General features: G+C 40.8%; 1 pseudogene; it reads left to right on the top strand.

Moving 5' to 3' along the window:
- Nucleotides 1-4,308: 4,308 nt before the first annotated feature.
- Nucleotides 4,309-7,500, top strand: part of LOC111953839 (vasoactive intestinal polypeptide receptor 2-like) — a 29,087-nt pseudogene continuing 25,895 nt past the window's right edge.

The raw sequence follows: 7,500 nt of genomic DNA, 5'->3' as shown, positions 1-7,500 counted from the left end.
CTTTTTTGGAACCATTATTTTTSTCTTACTGAGATCTACTGTCAGGGCCCAGGTCTGACAGAATCTGTGCAGAAGATCTAGGTGCTGCTGTAGGCCCTCCTTGGTTGGGGACAGAAGCACCAGATCATCAGCAAACAGTAGACATTTGACTTCAGATTCTAGTAGGGTGAGGCCGGGTGCTGCAGACTGTTCTAGTGCCTTTGCCAATTTGATATACATGTTGAAGAGGGTGGGGCTTAAGCTGCATCGCTGTCTCACCCTAAGGCCCGGTGGAAAGAAATGTGTGTGTTTTTTGCCAATTTTAACCACACACTTGTTGTTTGTGTACATGTATTTTATAATGTTGTATGTTTTTCCGACAACGGCTCTTTCCATCAATTTGTATGGCAGACCCTCATGCCAAATTGAGTCAAAAGCTTTTTGAAATCAACAAAGCATGAGAAGACTTTGCCTTTGTTTTGGTTTGTTTGTTTGTCAATTAAGATGTGCAGGGTGAATATGTGGTCTGTCGTACGGTAATTTGGTAAAAAGCCAGTTTGACGTTTGCTCAGTACATTGTTTTCACTGAGGAAATGTACAAGTCTGCTGTTAATGATATGCAGATGATTTTCCCATGGTTGCTGTTGACGCATAACCCACGGTAGTTATTGGGGTCAAATTTGTCTCCACTTAGGTGAATTGTGGTGATCAGTCCTTGGTTTCAAATATTGGGGAAGATGCCAGATATTGGGGATGATGTTAAAGAGTTTAAGTATAGCCAATTTAAAATTGTGGTATGTATATTTTATCATTTCATTGAGTATACCATCAACACCACAGGCCTTTTTGGGTCAGAGGGTTTATATTTTGTCCTGTAGTTCATTCAATGTAATTGGAGAGTCCAGTGGGTTCTGCTAGTCTTTAATAGCTGATTCTAAGATTTGTAATTGGTCATGTATGTGTTTTTGCTGTTTGTTCTTTGTTCTTTGTTATAGAGCCAAAAGATTGGAGAAGTGGTTTATCCATGCATCTCCATTTTTCATAAATAACTTAGTGTTGTTGTTTGTTAAGTGTGTTCCAATTTTCCCAGAAGTGCTGTTCCTTCTTTTTCTGTTGTGTATTTCTGTATTGTTTTAGTGTTTCACCATAGTGAAGGCGTAGACTCATGTTTTCTGGGACTTTCTTTCCTGGGTCTCTTTGTTCTCAATTTCTTTCTTAGGTTTTTGCATTATTCATCAAACCGTTTCAAATCAAATCAAAGTTTATTTGTCACGTGTGCCGAATACAACAGGTGTAGACCTTACAGTGAAATGCTTACTTACAGGCTCTAACCAATAGTGCAAAAAAGGTATTAGGTGAACAATATGTAAGTAAAGAAATAAAAACAACAGTAAAAAAGACAGTGAAAATAACAGTAGCGAGGCTATATACAGTAGTGAGGCTATAAAAGTAGTGAGGCTACATACAGACACCGGTTAGTCAGGCTGATTGAACAACAACAAACAACCATTTGTTGTTGTTTTTCATTTTCTTAGGTTGTTTGTTTGCCATTTTTAGATTTGATAGGGAAGCTGAAAGGTCAAATATACTGTTTAGCATTTCTACTATCAAGTTTACACCTTCACTATTACAGTGAAACGTTTTGTCCAGGAAGTTGTCTAAAAAGGCTTGAATTTGTTGTTGCCTAATTGTTTTTTGGTAGGTTTCTACACTACTTTCCTTCCATCTATAGTATTTCTTAATACTGTGCAGTTCCTTTGGCTTTGATGWCTCATGAGTATTGCTCTGTTCAAGTAGATTGGGAATTTGCTGTGATCTGACAGGGGTGTTAGTGGGCTGACTGTGAATGCTCTGGGAGACTCTGGGTTGATGTCAGTGATAAAGTAATCTACACTACTACTGCCAAGGAATGAGTTGTAGGTGTACCTACCATAGGAGTCTCCTCAAAGCCTACCATTGACTATGTACAGACTCAGCATGTGACAGAGCTGCCGGAGTTGTGACCTGTTTTTGTTGGTTGTTTTGTCATAGCTGTGTCTAGGGGGGCATATTTGGGAGGGAATACTGTCACCGCCAGGTAGGTGTTTGTCCCCCTGTGAGCTGAGAGTGTCAGGTTCTTATCCAGTTCTGGCATTTAGGTCGCCACAAACTAGTACAAGTCCCTGGACCTGGAAATGGTTGATCTCCCCCTCTAGAATGAAGAAGCTGTCCTCGTTAAGGTATGGGGATACTATTGGAGGGATATACAGTAGAATGGAGAAGCTGTCCTGTACGGGGTGCGTAACTGGTGGCAGGGAAGTCAGACGCAGGAGAGCAGAACTAGCTAATAGCCGGAGCAATTTAATTCCAAAACCAACGGCATCAAGAAAATAACAACTTGGGTACAAAACCTGACGCGCACCAGTCAACATGTGCACAAGCACTTACAACAAACAATATCACACAAAGACATGGGGGGAACAGAGGGTTAAATACACAACAGGTAATGAGGGAAATGAAAACAAGACAAAACAAATGGAAAATGAATCGGCGATGGCTAGAAGATCGGTGACATCGACCGCCGAACACCGCCCGAACAAGGAGAGGAACCGACTTCGGCAGAAGTTGTGACATGTCCTCATTTCAGTATGAGGAGTAATATACAGTAGGATGGAGAAGCTGTCATCGTTTCAGTATGGGGATTCTATTGGAGGAATATACAGTAGGATGGAGAAGCTGTCATCGTTTCAGTAATGGGGATTCTAGATTGGAGTAATATACAGTAGGATGGAGAAGCTGTCATCGTTTCAGTATGGGGATTCTATTGTAGTAATATACAGTGGATGGAGAAGCTGTCATCGTTTCAGTATGGGGATTCTATTGGAGGAATATACAGTAGGATGGAGAAGCTGTCATCGTTTCAGTATGGGGATTCTATTGTAGTAATATACAGTAGGATGGAGAAGCTGTCATCGTTTCAGTATGGGGATTCTATTGTAGTAATATACAGTAGGATGGAGAAGCTGTCATCGTTTCAGTATGGGGATTCTATTGTAGTAATATACAGTAGGATGGAGAAGCTGTCATCGTTTCAGTATGGGGATTCTATTGGAGAATATACAGTAGGATGGAGAAGCTGTCATCGTTTCAGTATGGGGATTCTATTGGAGTAATATACAGTGGATGGAGAAGCTGTCATCGTTTCAGTATGGGGATTCTATTGAAGTAATATACAGTAGGATGGAGAAGCTGTCATCGTTTCAGTATGGGGATTCTATTGTAGTAATATACAGTAGGATGGAGAAGCTGTCATCGTTTCAGTATGGGAATTCTATTTGGAGATATACAGTAGGTAGAACACGAGGACACGTTTTTCTGTTGAGATACATTTTCTTGTTAATTTCTAGCCAGATGTAAAATGTTCCTGTTTTGACTATTTTAATAGGGTGGGTTAGGTCTGCTCTATGTTAAATTAGCATGCTGTTAGCTGTGGCATGTGTTTCTGTCTCTCCTCCTTCACTGCTGTTAGCTGTGCCATGTGTTTTCTCCTTCCTCCTTCACTGCTGTTAGCTGTACCATGTGTTTCTCTCCTCCTCCTTCACTGCTGTTAGCTGTGCGCATGTTGTTTCTCTCCTTCCTCCTTCACTGCTGTTAGCTGTGCCATGTGTTTCTCTCCTTCCTCCTTCACTGCTGTTAGCTGTGCCATGTGTTTCTCTCTCTCCTCTTTAAGTTCTCTCACCTCAGTAGAGGTTGTTTCAATTTCCTCAATGTCTAGTATTGAGTTTCCACCCTGGGACAATACCCTCTCTCTTGACATAGGGGTAGTGTGCTCTTATAGCACTGTACCATGCCAGGGGATGGTCTGTGTGGAAAATTAAGTTGCTTACGTACCCCTCTTTGTAGCAGTCAGCAAATAGGGTCTCTGGATTGTCCTTGAGGAGCTTGTTTTTGTACATATTCTGTACACTGATATTTTTTATATCGAAGGTGTACTGTACTGTGATGACATCTGCACAGGGATATGCCATGGACTTAGAAGGCCTCTGCATTTGGGTGGGGGAGGCTGTGAAACTCTCCTGCCAGAGTTTTCACACATCTCACTTCACACTTCAGTGCTAATTGAAGTTGCAGCCAGGTCAGTTCTGTCCTAGCAGCTTGGTAGCTTAGTAGCCTATTTACTTAGCTTTATATAAGAAAATGACCTAGAGATTACTGAATATTACTCACTCAGTCTTGTGTTGATGGTATTTCCTGGTTCCGCTGTGTTTCTTCTGCAGGTTTTGGTTTGTTAAAGTTTTTTCTTGATAATCCTTGGTAGTAATCCATTCAGGAAATTAGTCCAAAATCAAGGTTTTAGGAATGTAATTTGAATTTGGATTGAAGATTTTGATGTAGAAGGTAGTAAATCCTGTGTAAATCCTGGTGAAAAAAATCTTAGTTTATCTACATTTATCCAACTCTAATTGTATTTAATTTAGCAGAAAGGTGTGGATCGAGGCTGATGGACAGAGGTGATGGGAGCCGCACCCAGTGCCATAAGTTCATAGGGAGGAGAGATCTGTTGTTACAAACCGCCCTCACAGCTTCTTTGGCCCCAACTGCCTCTCCACCTTTCCAGTCATCTCTTTATTTTTCTTAGTCTCCCTGTTTTTCTCTTTTTCCTTCTTTCTCTCCATACCTGTAGCCTACCAACAGCTGTTTGGATGTTTTATTTTTGCATTTACAAACTGTTGTTATTTTCTTCGCCAACACCAACAGATTTATAAACATTATGGATGTGAGTTTTTCAGGTTGAAATATTCCCTGGGCTCTGCCCTCGTGCTACGCCGTAAGAGTGACCACATGAGTTCCGCTGGGTGAGACAAGACCCCCACGGTGCACATCGGAGTAGCCTACTACCAGCTTTGTGCTGCCTGCTACCATGGAGCGGTCACGGGTCGGTCGCCTGCTCCTCACGCTCTGCCTTTTACTTACGGTGAGTAGACTAATTGACCCGGCAACATTTGTCATCTATAGGCTACTAATGGACTTTCAGAAATCATGCATGTTTATAAGTGTGTGTGGGTGCACGGCTGTGTGTGTGAGACAGACCTTCATATTCCTAGAGAGCTGGAGACTCATTCAGAATTGTATGTGTAAGTATGAGACCAGATGTAGACAAACTGTGGTTTATCGATCTTTCTCAACTAATCCCAAATATGATTCATATTTCAAATCAAGACTGGTCTCTTAGAATAGTTGATACCCAGCTAACAACAAACGTTCCCACAACTTTAGAGAATGTTCCCTTAAGAGTCTCATTAGGTCATAGGAATGTTCCAGCGATATGCAAGGAATGTTTCCAAGAGACCATTCCCTTAATGTCAAATAGAACTTACCCAGAACGTGGTTAGCATGTTCTCAGAACTTAAGGAATGAATGTTCTAGACACATTTCATGTGTCCAGTTTTCTGTGGTTTAGGAGAATATTCCATCAATGTCCCACCAAACATACATAGAACGTAGTTGCCATGTTTCTAAGGACATAAGATAGGAATGTTCTAGACATGTTAAATGAGAACGCTGCAAGAACATTCATGTGTCCAGTTTTCTGTGGGTTAGGAAAATATTCCATCAATATCCCACCAAACATACACAGAACATGGAAATATTATTTATCCATCTTTATTACCATAATGTCTAAAGATTTCTCCTCTTTCATGCATTTCTGGAACTTTGGCTTTGTGCACGACCTCCAGATGCTTTTTCAGGTTTGATGGGGTGTTTGCATTTGACTAAAATGTTGTTCTCTTTCTCCTCAATGAACTCAAAATAATGGGAGCATTTCCACTTGGAAAGGTTAAGCGGGGTAACAACAAGGAGGCCATCTTTCTTTGATTTTCAACTTTACAATAGCCTATTGGAAGCGAGTTAACCTACTGCATGAATTCCATTAGCATGAGACAAAGCTTTAAACACACCGGTAGAGATATGCTTCTGAAAGTAATATACAGCTTACTTGAAAAGGTAAATGTAATAATATTACTATATTTGAAGACAGTAACTCGTTATATTACTCTGTTACTGGTCCCAAGTGCTTCTGTTGCAATTAGTATTTTTTCCACATTAAAACGTGTTGTGTATTGATTTGTTATAACTGGCATCATCATTGTTTAAATGGCAAATGTGAGAAAGTACAGACATGCTACTGTAAATATACAGTATATGGTAACCATGTTCTGGGTATGTTTCTATCAGAAGAAACGCTACCACCTGGGCCATGTTCCTATCAGAAGCAACGCTACCACCTGGGCCATGTTTCTATCAGAAGCAACGCTACCACCTGGGCCATGTTTCTATCAGAAGCAACGCTACCACCTGGGCCATGTTTTCTATCAGAAGCAACGCTACCACCTGGGCCATGTTTCTATCAGAAGCAACGCTACCACCTGGGCCATGTTTCTATCAGAACGCAACGCTACCTCCTGGCCCATGTTTCTATCAGAAGCAACGCTACTCCTGGGCCATATTTCTATTAGAAGAAACGCTACCACCTGGGCCATGTTTCTATTAGAAGAAACGCTACCTCCTGGGCCATGTTTCTATCAGAAGCAACAAATGAGGAATGTTCCAGATAGAAATCCAATGAAGAGAGCAGATGTGATTCCTTATCAGAGACACATTTGTTCTACATGGTATATGCAGTGCTTAATTTGAGCTGGATCCCGACAGAACAGAATGAGATTCACTTTCTATGATCTCTCTCCCTCTGCTCTGATAGACATGAGCCGGCAACTCTCATCTCTCCAGAGGTGCACTTCATCATTTATTTCCTTATAGAGTCATAGCTGTTTGAAGGGTTCTGGAGGAACTGCAGCAACCCTGATACATTGAAATGCATTTGCCAAAGTTATATAATTACTGGTGTCTGTTCAGAAATAAATTAAATAATTCAGAATAGACTACTACATCATGAGAAGGCCTATAATTTAGACACAGAGGATCATTAGCTTATTTTTTAAATAGCCTAGCTGTGGATTGTAGCCCAATAACAAGGAATAGCCTACAATCGGGAACACACGGCAAATCTGTCAGTGAAAAAACAGCATGCAGACTAAACAGGCCTTTTGCAATATTTCAAATACAATCGAGGGAAAACACAGGTTGGAAAGCAAATGGCTACTGCTGAAAAGACTGTGCTGTAGGCTACCAAAATATTTCATCAACTTCCAAATATTGTTTTACAAAGTTAAACATAGGGCGGCGCATAATTGCCCCAGCGTCGTCCGGGTTATGGTTTGGCCGGGGTAGGCCGTCATTGTAAATAAGAATTTGTTCTTAACTGACTTGCCTAATTAAATAAAGGTTAAATAAATCAAATCAAAAAATTACCCGAACTAATGGAAAACTGAACACTCAAACATTAAGGGAACATTATGGGTAAAATTACAAAAACGTTCTCTCTCCCTAGAATTGTTAGCTGGGTATTTTGGCTCTACAGTCAGAAGAATCAGGTGAATCCTGTCTGTGTGTTGCTGAGCATTTTTGGGAAATGGGTCAGGT

This window comes from Salvelinus sp. IW2-2015, linkage group LG27 (genome assembly GCF_002910315.2).
Source record: "Salvelinus sp. IW2-2015 linkage group LG27, ASM291031v2, whole genome shotgun sequence".
NCBI lineage: Eukaryota > Metazoa > Chordata > Actinopteri > Salmoniformes > Salmonidae > Salvelinus > Salvelinus sp. IW2-2015.
Note: the sequence above shows the minus strand (reverse complement) of the source record. Positions and strands in the feature narration are given on the sequence as shown.